The sequence below is a fragment of the Rhamphochromis sp. 'chilingali' genome, assembly GCF_963969265.1.
Source record: "Rhamphochromis sp. 'chilingali' genome assembly, chromosome: 21".
Classification (NCBI taxonomy): domain Eukaryota; kingdom Metazoa; phylum Chordata; class Actinopteri; order Cichliformes; family Cichlidae; genus Rhamphochromis; species Rhamphochromis sp. 'chilingali'.
In genome coordinates this window covers 26,841,375-26,854,479 of record NC_137949.1, presented here as the reverse complement: position 1 = coordinate 26,854,479, position 13,105 = coordinate 26,841,375, and the positions used below count along the sequence as shown (strand labels likewise).

Below are 13,105 nucleotides of genomic sequence, written 5' to 3'. Positions count from 1 at the left end.
CAAACAAAACAGAGTCAAAGGTCTATCACGAATTAGGTTGTTTATTCATTTGCTTACAGTATTTCACATTACACAATATCTCACTATAATGTAGCGTTCATTGACTTTGAAATTATCTGTCAGTGATACAGTAAACAAGATACAACAACTGCTATGTACACTTTAGTTTTTGACAATATATACAATTTAGTACTTAAAGGAACACACTCCACTGTTTTGGAAATAGGCTCATTCTCCATCTCCCTCAGAGTTAAAAATGCAGCGTCTTCTTTCTAGATCCGTACGTTAATAGGGCTCTGGAGCGTGATCTTACGGGATGGGGCGTAGCCAGGATTTTTGGTCAAGGCGCCATATTAGCAGGCCAAACAAATGCTTGCTGTGTGGTCGGTTGTAATGTTAGATTGCACTACCGACAAAGGAATAAGCTTGAAAACAGGCTCTCTTTTCATTGTTTCCTCACCTGGAAACATCATGAGGGAGCTTATGTGTTGGATGTTACCAAAAGAAGGCGTCTAGCCTGGATAGCAGCTGCGAGACGAGCTGATATTCAGTTCTCTACCAGCCACAGATATCTGTTGGTGTGCTCCAGTATTTTCATTCAGGTAAGTTCTAAATAAGTTCATATTATTATTTATAGCCTGTTAATTTTATTTTCAATAGCACAAACTTAGAACAAACATGCAGAACTACCTTCTATTTATAGAGTTGCTAATTATTTGGCATTATTGCAACAAACCAGCCTATGAAATGAATGAAACAAATCCTGACTGGGTTCCAACACTACACATGGGGCACTACGAAATCCCTGCTTCAAACTACATGCTACATACCACCATGCCAATCAGATTACTTCTTCCATGTGAGGGTAAAAAGGTGACCTTCCTGGATAAGATGGCAAAGGTTTGCTGCGTTTTGGTGAACATGTGCCCCAGTGTGGTAGTAAAACCAGGGAAAAATGCTCTTGTTAAATACTTTTAAGTCTTGTGCTGTTTATGTAGTGATAAGTTTTCAAAAGAGACAGTAAATTACAGAATGCTAGTAGTGGGTGATATTATACAAATGCTGTCATGATTTTATGTGAACATTTTGTCATTTGTAAACTATACATAACATTTTTTCTACATTGTAACTGATGTGATGTTCGACAAAGTGCTTTTAATTAAAAATAGGCAAACATTTCTTTGTTTCTTTATTCAACTTTTGAACAGTGGTATTTAGTAAGTACATATTCAGTAAATGCAAAGTATTTACATGGCCCCCTAAATTAAAACATTATGGGTTATTCAGAACAGAACTATGCTTGGAAAAATATTGTCCCATCAGTTGATCCAACTCCTCCACAGTAGCAGGTGGAACTTTTCTTTTTTGAGGATGGCTTCTTTTACCTGTCACAACGAATGGTCTGTTTATGTTTTGATCAAGAACCTTTTTTTTGGGCAGCTGAAGAGGAGAAGTCTATCTTATGGCCAACCTCTGGCTGTATCTTGGTCATATTACCCAGCAAAACCCAGTATGCAGGTTCATCTGTAACAGTCCTTGTGCCACAGATCCTCACTGTTGCTTCTACATTAAACAGAAGAGCAGTGACATGGCTGCAAGTCTCCACGACTCTAGCCATACAGCTGCAGTGGGCGGCTTCAACCTTCCCTGTGATGCTCACAATGACCTGTGGCTGCAATGCTGCAATTCAGTCTTTAAGAGTGCAGGACCTAAAACACACACAGACAAAGTTCATTTAAAGACAAGAACTTTAATAAGCCAAGTCCGACACAAATGTGTTTTATTTACTTTCAAATCCATTTATCATAAATGTAACAAATAAAGTGTTTTTATGTATCCATCTATAGAACGCTGCATGTTATATTCTAAATCTGCATGTTTCTTTTTAGAAACCTATCAGCAAAAAATGAACCTAAAGTATGTAATGCAAGGATGTAATCACTTTCAAGAGGGAGAAAACATAAAGTTCGACTTTAAGTGACAACTATGGACACCTAATATGACAAGCAGATTCTGCAGGTCATTAATCAATGTATAAAACTAAAACAGAATGTATTTTTAGTGACACAGGACACAAACAAGGAAGCAAGATGTGTAATTAGGATTATTTATAATAAATATGAATTAATTAGGGCAATTTCTTTAACCATAAAGAATAACTAAATCCTTCAGGACAATGTCACATCAATGCACTGAACTCACTATGTTATCCCTCTAACAGAGCCTCTACATGTTCTCACTGTAATTTCCCCCTCACGAATGAATTTTTGCTAGCACTAATTTGAATGCTGGGGGGAATCAAACGCATTTTACTCGCAGTACTCAAGCTGACTTACCTTTGCTTGAATGACGGCGTACTCACAACGTGGAGGCTTAAAAATAGCCAAATCTTGTACCCAGTCCTTGGTGAATTGGATGTGCGCCTCCAGAGATTTATAATTGCGAAATTGGTGCGCCGTGTATGCTCTGACTCCACAGACAAGGTATGAGAGTAGATCATGCTAAGTCAATAGCGGTTTGGTCTTCAGGGTTTCTACTCCACGGCTATATTTCATACGGGTCCACATTTCAACAATCAAGTACCGTCTCTTTGCATCTGGACAGAATCTGTCTCTATACCGTCATTTTCTTTTGAGCTACGTTTCAGAATGGTTCGTAGCAATCTTGTTTTGATTCGTGACCTGCCAAGATGGTGCTGCGCTCCCACAATGCATTGCGACATTACGTCAACTCCAAAGCCCTTTGCGTGCAGGAGTGTATGCGCATGCGCATTGCCACGGTGGTTTAAAAAATAAAGATACAATGAAAAGTAATTAATAAAAATTAAATATTTAAACATTCCCACAAATGTGCAATGAACGTGCAAAAACTCTCTTTAGTAGTTGTTACTGTTTTTTTCTTTCTTCTTTTTTTTTTTTTTTGAAAAATAACGACGTCTCTGAGGCGCGAAATCTGACAGCGAGAGGAACGGCCGGATACAGGAGACGGGAAGAAACAAGCCGATTATGTTCGCGTTAATTAAGTGGTTGGAAGATGTAAAATTCTCAATTCTGCCAACTGAACATATACGAGATTTTAATGAGGATAAATAATTAGCCGGCATGGAGGAAACGGACCTTTATTTCGTGGAGTGGCGACAAGAAGCCAAGGCGGGTGGCCAGTCTAAGAAGCCTCCATCATCAAGCTAGCAGGTGCCTTTTCCCATATAATATTACTTTATTCTCGTGTATTTGGAACGGAAGCGTAGAGCTGCCACCCAGGCAAAAGAGAAATATAAGTATATCACGTTATAACGTGAAAAGTTTATCGTTCTAACAATATACTATCATGTTTGAACAACATGTTTGAACAACATTGTACGAAAAATGTACATAATTATCACGTCCGTACAATATTGTGCGAACGTGACAATTATGTATATTATAATAACGTGATATTATATTATACAAACATGAAAAGCATAATGTTAGAACAATAAACATTTCACGTCATAACGTGATACAGCTCTATTTTTCTTTTGCCTGGGTGGCAGCTCCACGCTTCCATAATTTGGTAATCAAAATATGTAACTTAATTAATTATATTGTGACGTACTTTTGCCTTTTCTTATTATTCTGCCTTCTCAATAACTATCAAAGCCTATTCACATTTAATTTGGCTTTCACAGAAATCCTACCTCTCCTTCTGGCTACAGAGTACTTACCAAGGTTAGAAACAAAGAACAGTTATGCTTTATTAATGTTCGCTAATTACAATGTTCCACATTTCCTTGCTTTTTAAGTCATTTTTAGGCTTTTTAGAGTTTTTGTTTTTTATTTTTTTAGCAGTAATGTTTCTGCCTATTTATTTCAGCCCATGAAATCGAATGCAGATCTTCCTAATGTGAGATTTACATAAATGTAAGTAATTTTGTTTGTCATTGTCATTAATGTTGTTGCTGTTGTTGTTTTTGTGCAGTTTGCAATCATATAAACCTAGCAAGCATCAGTCAGCACAGTGACTAACCTAAACAGATTCTTGCTTTATTCACATATATTATATGTAATTATATATACCTGCACATTGTACCTAGGGTTGCAGCCACTTGGCCCCACCCCATTGTTGTGACAGCCCTGATTGTACTTATACACTGCATCTGAACAGGGAACAGTCTGCCACATTAATGTATTTTTAAGTGACTTGTTTGTAATACATGAATTTGTTTTTTACAGATGTCAAAGTCTCAACCTCATGCTGCCCTCCCCCATCCTCCTAAAGTAAGTATTTGTTGTTGTAGTTTTTTATGCGGTGTCTGTGTCACATGCTAATCATAATTATTGAAATAACTGTTTTCTAACAGATTTTCCAAAACACTAGTTATGTTTGTTGTCATTCAGACCAATACTACTGCTTAGACATTGTTTAGTGGTCATGCATGTTTGACAAGCTCGTTATGATACCAAAACAGTAGGCCTATCACAATAATCGATATATCGACTTAACACACAATACATGTACATGACCTCAATAATTGTTGATGATGTAATTTATCCGCCATTATATTTACAAAAATAAAATATAATGATAACAAAACAATAACATTAAATAACATTGTTTTCTATTTGTTAGAAAATTTACTATTTATTCAAGTTTTTAAGGTATCTAATATTTTGATTCCTAATTTCAATGATCTAAATACTTTAAGAATTAGATGTTGGTTTGTCAATTGAAAGTGTGTAGATCTTGCATTATTATGGTATTATATTATGATTATACATTCAAAGACATAAAATGGTCTTAAAATGACAATGACATAACTTGTCGCAATTGTTTATGGGGCAATATACCGACCAACAAAAAGTCGCTATCGTAACAGGCCTTCAAAACAGACGGTTTTATGATTGATAAATTCAAAAAATAAATACATTTAATTTCTCTGAGATTCTCTAATATTCAGTTACAGTTCACAACACAGTTACCCGTACATGCAGTATTATACTGTAAATATAAATCTCTGCATTTAGCATCCCACTAGAAGCGTCACAGTTACTGCCTCTTTTTTTTTTTTTTTTTTACAAATACCTGTACTATCACTAACACATTTACTGTTTTACTTTTAGCCTGTGGATACAAATGCAGATTTTCTTAATGTAAGTTGTGCATTTTAATTACATCATGTTATTTTTATTATTATTTATTTATTTATTTTATTTTACATTCAAATATTTCAAGCTTCTTGGTTAAAGAAGCTTGATTGCTAGTAGGTAAAGAATAGTTCACCTATAATTCATATTCCCAATTAATTTCTCACCTCTGATTGAATGCCTTTGTTTGTTTTCCTTTTGACTATAACAAAACATTTTTGCTGGATATATATGGTGAATTTATATGCATAGATACAGTCGTAGTGCTTGACACATGCAAACAGCAGTAGATGTACTAAAAAGGAAATAATTACAATCATGATGTTGATTGCTGATGTCAGTATATATATTTTAGAGGAATGTTTTGTTTTTCACCCAAAATGAACTATATTGCTTCAGAAGAGATTTATTACCCTACCGGACTCTTATATATTGTTCTGTTTTTTGTTTGTTTTTGTTATTTTCAGGTTCAATGGTGCGTGTTCTTCTAATGGCCGCCTTCCCACTGGAGGTTTTGATCCACAGCAATTTAAAAGGTAATCAGCTTTGAAAGTCAGTTCAAATGGTTAGCTAATAGTACTTTAAAAAGCCTACAACTCTGTCACCAGTTTCTTTACCAAAAATTACCCATAAAAGTATCGCTCAATAGCATATATTGTAGTTCAAATGTTTAGTTGTACAAATATCAAATTTTTGGAAATCTAAAACTAGTCAAACACTCAAATGTTCATGCTTTTTATAGGAGGACAGAGCAAAACGGACATCGGCGCAGAGTGAAGAACTGCCCTTGATAAGGACACTATGACAGCCATATATAGTAAGTGAAGACTTTCTGTGTATCTAAAATTGCATACAGCACAAGTAACTTACTTTGCAACCATTAAAATAGGTTGTAAAGTAAGTTACCAATACAAATAGGTGATAATGCATTGTAGTGGTTGGTCTCAGACAAAGAAGGTCAACAGATTTATGAATGCTGGAAGGTAAGGAGAGACGACCAAAAGGGGTGTTAGCATTACTGTAATGTGAACTGGATAGACTTCCCATCTAGGAAAAAAAAGAGGTAAAATTATGCGTAAAATATATCTGTATTAATATTTGTATCTATATAAACAGAAATATCTGTTTGCTAAATGAAGCCAGCTAACATAAATCACATTTTTATTTTAACTCTGATAAAAGTAATAGAACTGTGACTTTTGTTTGTTACAGTGGCGGTAAGGAAGGGGTTTCCCAGCGTGTCCAGAAGGGCTTTGAGGATTGCCGTGAAAGCTGGGGGAACTGAGACTGCTGGAAAAGGAAAAGAAATTACATTTTAAGTATGCTGACTTATGTTCATACAATCACACACACATATACACATACACACACATATGTGTGTGTGTGTATATATATATATATATATATATATATATATATATATATATATATATATATATATATATATATATATATATATACACACACACACATATATGTATATGTGTGTGTGTTTCTTTTAGAATGTTTGAGTATGTAATGAGAATAAACTTATAAAATGAATATTCCTTGCTTGATTGATATGCTATATGTATGTTTTAAACATCAAATAAAGATTTCTTTCAGATGTTACATGTGAATGTGTTTTCTTAGAAATATATGAAGGGTTAAATTTATATTTTTTTGAATGATTTTAAATAAATTTAAATTGTATTTTGAAATATATTTTATTAATACATTTCAAAATATACAAAAAATGGCCAAAAAATATATGTGCTAAAATACATTTTAAATATATAAATATATTTTAAAATGTATTTTAGCACATATATTTTTTGGCCATTTTTTGTATATTTTGAAATATATTTCAAAATGTATTTTAAAATATATTTTTTTACCGTATGGGACAGCCTGACCTGACAACTGCTGAGAACAAGTAGTGGCCACCAGCTGCATAACACCACCAGGTATCCGCACGGCCCACGGGCCCTGTACCTTAACGGTACCGACAGGGTCCTCTGGGGCTTGGGCTGCAGACTGGTGACACTGATGTAAGGCCTCCAAAACTGGTCTCGGTGCCTGTGACACAGAAGGAGAATTAAACAAGGAGCCACCGAAAGCCCCAAACAGTTCTTGATAACAGCGGCGAATTACGTTCATTCCTAAGATGCCAGGGACAGAGGGCGTAGCCCCAGGAGGGTCCTTCACTATAAGGATTCCACAAGAGGGCATTTCCTTGCCACACAGGAGTACACTGAGCTCCAAATAGCCAATGTAAGGGATGGCAAGCCCATTGGCAGCCCGAAGCTGTAGCCAATGACATGACTGAAGGCGTTCTTGTCCCCAAGGGGCAAAATGTGCCAAAAAGAAACTTTCTGTGATGGTGGAAACCATGGACCCAGTATCCACCAAACAAGGGACAGTTACCCCACTAATAAGCACATCCATCTTTGGACACGATGAAATTAGCCTGCCAATCCTATCTTTCTGTGAGCCAGTGAACTCCCCACCTGAACTGTGACTCTGCAGCACAGATGGCGTTAGTTTTCCGACTGGGTAGCGGGAAGATGATTGCCAACTGCGGCATAAGGAGGGCCTGAATCAGAACCTGCTCTAGGGCGGCGTGAAGCCCGCTCCCCAGTGCACTCCCTAGCAAAGTGTCCTGGCTGCTGACACCGGCGACAAATCACCGAGCCAGCCCGTGAAGGCCGAACACTTCTTCGGGGGTTCTGTAAAGAAGCCACTGTCTCAGTGAGCCGATTTAACTGCTCTTGTTGGCGCTTTAGGAGTTCCTTTAGCTCACGCCACTCGGACTCGGGTGTACCAACAGGAGCGAACCTAGGGCTAGTGTGCACTCCACACTGAAAACCATATGCCGATGGTTGAGAATAGCCACGGTCGCGAACACCGCCTGAAAACCCTTCTCTTTCCCATCTAATTGCTTCCCCGCGCACCTCTAACAAGGTGGCAGTGGGCACACGGCGAACGTATTGTTTAAGCTCTCTGCGGAGACCACTATCAACAACATGTTCTACAAATTGGTCTCGGAGCAGCACCTCTGCGTTACGCATACCATCAGGTGCACTTTGTTTTACTTGCTCCATCAGAGCCATTAGCGCTAAGGAAAACTCCTGCAAAGTCTCTTCCTCCCGTTGTCTCCTCGAAAAGAAAGCCTGCTGCAGAGTGACATAGGACTGCGCATTGCCATACAGTTCCTTTAAAATGGTCAACACCCGAGCAGGATCCCCTCGCTCTAAATTAGGGCGAAATTTGATCTCCTCCCTTGCTTCTCCCTCTAAATGGTCAAAAATAAAGAAAGCTTGATCAGCAACAGACAGGTGCCGGGCACGCATGCATGCTTGAACCTCTTCGACCCATTCAGCTATATTGATGCCTGTTCTACCATTGAACATGGGACATTTACGGTCCCTAGGCACCACCACCAGACGCTCTGTAACGGCGGCCTGGCTACCAACATTTGGTATGCAACCAGCTGGTACGAAAGAGGACGACGCGGCCCCGCCACCAGACTCGAGCACAGCGCCCCCATCCCGGCGCAATTGCTCATTATCTGCCCTTAACTGCGCTACCAAGTCTCTAAGTTGCTGCAATTCTTCCTCCATAATAAATTTTGACCCAAAAAAAAGAGAAAATTAAATCAGCAAGGTGCTAAAATCCTATTACTCTTCCTTCTACCTGGATACTGCTGTCTTGTCTATAATCACACTCTAAAACAAATAGAGCCTTCAAACAGGTGAACTAGACTCGTTGCAAAAAAATAAAACAATTTACAAAACCAAACATCTACCTCAAACGTGCATCCTGTCGACAACGCCAAGTATGTGACCAAGTGGTCGGCGGGGTTATGAACAAAATAAATAAACTTGACAACGCCACCTAGGGGAATTACACCCCCAGGAAATATATTTAAGAAAAATAAATAAAAGGAATAAAAGAAGACCGCACAGATTCAAGGATGCACACTGAGGCAGGTTGGCTTCCAATATTAAAACAGTTTTATTTATAGAAATAAATAAAATATTATAAATAATATTTTATAAATAAAATATTAAAAGTCAAGATGTAGCGTCATTATTGACAGTGTCCTACAGTAAAATAAACAATCGTGGAACTTGGACTTACCAGCAGCCGTGGAACCAAAAGAAAATCACACCAAAAGAATCACTGCAGACCACCCAGTGCTGTACAAAAGAAAGTGTGAAAACGACCCACCACCTGAGGACGAGCCAGTGGCCCTGGGACCTCAGGTGGTGGGTCGTTTTCACGCCACCTAGGTGTAATTCCCCTAGGTGGCGTTGTCAAGTTTATTTATTTTGTTCATAACCCCGCCGACCACTTGGTCACATGTAGTTTAAAGCATAATTCAAAAACTGTTGTTTCAAGAGCTACACACACAAAGAGCTCATTAATAAGTCAGACAAACAAAACTTTTTCTCTTGAATTTCTCCTTGAGCTATAAAAATTTTTTATTTTGGCATTAAAAAAATGTGTAGATGTCTAAAGCCAGCACCACAGAGCTGTAACATCCACCCAAAAACCAGTCATGGGAGAACTGGAGACTATTGCCTATGACAAAAGTTTAAAGGTGGAGTACAACCAGAATAGGTCACAGATCCACAGGCCGAACTATAACAGCAACATAACATTTCTCTATAAAGATAAATATCTTAATGACTCCAAGCACTCTGATCAGTAGTAATTAATATGTAATTGATGTAGTGATAGTTTTTATGTTATTGTTGTGGTTTATATTTGTTAATATTTTTTTAGTAATACACATGCTCAGGCATATTCAAATAGACACAGGCACTAGGGATATTTCTCATGCTGCCATGTGTCTCTTTTAATCTCCCTTCTGAGGAACTCAGCAAAATTTCTGTTCCTTGCAGTTTTGTGAATCTCCTGTTCTAACACATCCCTAACCGACTGACTTGAGTAGATGCACAGTAGCATCAAAAGGGATCTTTGTACCTAAAAGTGTAACCGAAAGTCCCCTACGAACATCAATTAACAGCACACAGAAAGAGGAATGTAATTTTTTGGCCCCCCATCATTCTCACTCACAGGGGATCAGAAACACATTTCTGTGTTGGATGCTATTGATGGATGCTCAATCATCCAGGTAAGGAAATCCCAGAAAGTTGATTCTGGAGTCCGAGGAATGAGAAATAATATTTGATCTGATATTTCTTGCATGCTGGAGCTCATTTTCATGTTCTCATATATAAAATAAAGGAAAAACTTGAACTATTGAGTGGATCTAGTGGCTCTGTTATGCTGTGGTGGAAATTTTTGCTGTAATGGTTTGTATCCACTTGTCCCCACAGTGGAAAGGTTCCCTAGAAATGATTCCAAACTTGATTTGAGTGATCACTTCTATCCTGTTACAAAGCATTTCAATTCTAATCAGAGTAATCTTTTCCAGGATGTCAATATCCCCGTTCGAAAAAGCTAAATGACGTAAATAGTCTTAACCCAATGAATTGAAAATGTAAGATTGTGCTACGACCACTGTGTCCAATCAGCTTTACTTCATGTTATACAACACATTTTCCAGTCTGCTTGGTTAGTTCAAGATTTAATAGAAATTTGTTATCGCTAAATATTGCAGTTACCTTGGTAACTAAGAATACATCGTATCTCTTCTACATCCTTATCAACAGTTGTTCTTTTGCCTCTCTTCACTACCACAGCAGATTTTAAATCAAACAACAATGTTATAGCAGACTTCTGAACAAGGGGTTTTTGTTTGTTAAATTTAGCATTAAATATATAGAAATGGCAGCCATTTTTATCCATCTTCTTCAATTTTTTTTAAAATTAACTGACAAGTTGTTTCATAGGCAAATCGATTCCCCTATTATTTCATGACAAACAAAGCAGACATAATAACTGTAGTTTATTCAAAGTGTTGAATTTGTACTTTATAGCTTACATGTGAGATAAAAAAAAAAGAAGAAGAAAAAATGATTTACATAGAAGAAATGCACTGGCCAGTTTCACAACAACAAAGTCCTGAAAAACCATATGTCCTGAAAAACACAAGTGATGATGACAGTTATTTCAATGGTTGAGAAAAGCCGCTTCTTCTACATCATCAACATCTAACCAACTAAAGAGTATTCTCATGGCACGTAACTATGTATACTACAACTTTTGATCCTTGTCCTCATTTTGACAGTGGAATGAGATGATTGTGGACAAGGTAGTAGTTTGAGGCTTTCAAGTGAATCTGCAGAAATGTAACATAATACTTGAGTATAAAAAGCAGAAGACTGTGAAACAGATTAGTGAGAAAGATGAGTGTTTCTATCACTGACTGTTGTTTTCAGTGAACTTTCAGTTAAATCCCTTTAATATGCAGCACCCCTCCTCTGAACTGTCAGTTACTGTAAACATCTCATAACATCTCCACTTCCTTTGACATACTTATTCAGCTCGGCTTCATTACACGAACTCACTCATCAGTGATGATTTGAAGCAGTTATTTTAGACACTGCTGCAAATAGCCAAATATGGTGTTACGTAAGTAACCCAGAAAAAAGCATGAAAGGGTAAAAAATAAATAAATAAATGAATAAAAGCAGTCAAAGAAATGTAGTATTATTCTTTTTTTATGGTTAAAATTAACAGTTTCAATGAAAGGCCTTCTCAGATAGCAGCGCTAATGTGGCCATTATATTTTGATTTGATTGAAATTGGATTTGCCTTCCAGCTATGCAAAGCAACAGCATACAGTCAAATACTTTTTAGCATAATTACTTTATTATGAATGTTAGATTTATAACGCAGTTACATTTCATGCTACAACGACTGATCTGGCATATGGCAAAAAAAATAATCTCTTAACATTTCGGGCCACTGAACATCTTGTCTTCTACACTTAAGCCAAGGATTTATCACCAGCACAACCAAGGACACGAGGGATGGGTTCTTATGTAAACACACAACCAAAATCCAAAATACATTCATATTCATCCTTGACATTTTAGATGTTAGAGGTGGAGACATGGATCCCCCCTAACAACCATCAAACACCAGCTCATTAATTCATAGCTTCTTTTATCTAAATTAATTCTAATCCTTTCTTTTAAAAAAAATGTTTCTCTACTGAGAAACAGATGAAATCTTTTTAGGTTTATTTCTGTAATGCCTGTTTAAAAGTTCACAATAGGAAGTGAGTGAGTTTTACAGAGGAAGACATGCATTATTTTTAGAAGTGCTGAAAATGTACATGAAAATTGATGTCTGCCCGTGAAATAAGATGTATTGGAGTTAGTTTAACACAGCATAAGGTGAAAAGAGGAAGACAAAAATGCTCGACTGAACTATTTCACATCTTACATCTCAGTTTTTACAGAAAGCCACAGTGTTAAAATGAGTCAAAGTGCTGTGAAAAAAGTATTTCCTGCTTTCTTTTTTTTTCTTTGTATATTTCTCACGCTTACATGTTTCTGAACATCGGATACATTTACAAATCTGAATATTAGTCAAAGATAACCTAAATACAAAATGCAGTCTTTAAAACATAATATCGTGTATTAGGGTAAATGAATGGTCTTTGTCTAATGTCAACATTTCTTTGATGATCTTGTGAGTGTGAGGGGACAACGAGTTTTTAACAGCTCTATACATGCTCTAAAAAAAGGTATATACAGTATTGATGTAATGTTATAAGCTAACCAGATGCTTTCTTGTCAGTAATACAGAATCCAGTATGAATTTTTCATGTGAGATCATACTTGAAGAGATGGAATAAGTTCTAACTAGTGCCAAAGTATTAAATTAATGGCATAAAATAGGACTGATTTCTGCTAATAACACCCACTGTATGGACTGATAACATCTGACGCGGGTCTTAGTGATGACTGTTTGTGCAACCATTTTTGACTTAGTATTTTGGAGTTACATTTAGTGAGTCAAATGACTTTAAACTCTAGCAGTAAACAAGTACCCATAATGAGAGCACTTGATGCAAAATG

At 36.8% G+C, this 13,105-nt stretch overlaps 2 long non-coding RNA genes across 3 annotated transcripts; both read left to right on the top strand.

Annotated features, from left to right (window-relative positions):
* The first annotated feature begins 2,942 nt into the window (after window positions 1-2,942).
* LOC308389506 lies at window positions 2,943-5,121 on the top strand. Of its 2 annotated transcripts, XR_013970287.1 has the most exons (5): window positions 2,943-3,191; window positions 3,668-3,707; window positions 3,853-3,899; window positions 4,212-4,256; window positions 5,100-5,121. It is a non-coding gene; the product is annotated as an uncharacterized lncRNA (long non-coding RNA). The 2 variants fall into 2 exon arrangements; XR_013970288.1 differs by lacking the exon at window positions 5,100-5,121 and having other exon boundaries at window positions 2,944-3,191; window positions 4,212-5,035.
* Window positions 5,122-5,147: 26 nt separating this feature from the next.
* Window positions 5,148-6,488, top strand: LOC308389505. The gene is made up of 3 exons (XR_013970286.1): window positions 5,148-5,659; window positions 5,866-5,940; window positions 6,336-6,488. It is a non-coding gene; the product is annotated as an uncharacterized lncRNA (long non-coding RNA).
* The last annotated feature ends 6,617 nt before the right edge of the window (window positions 6,489-13,105 follow it).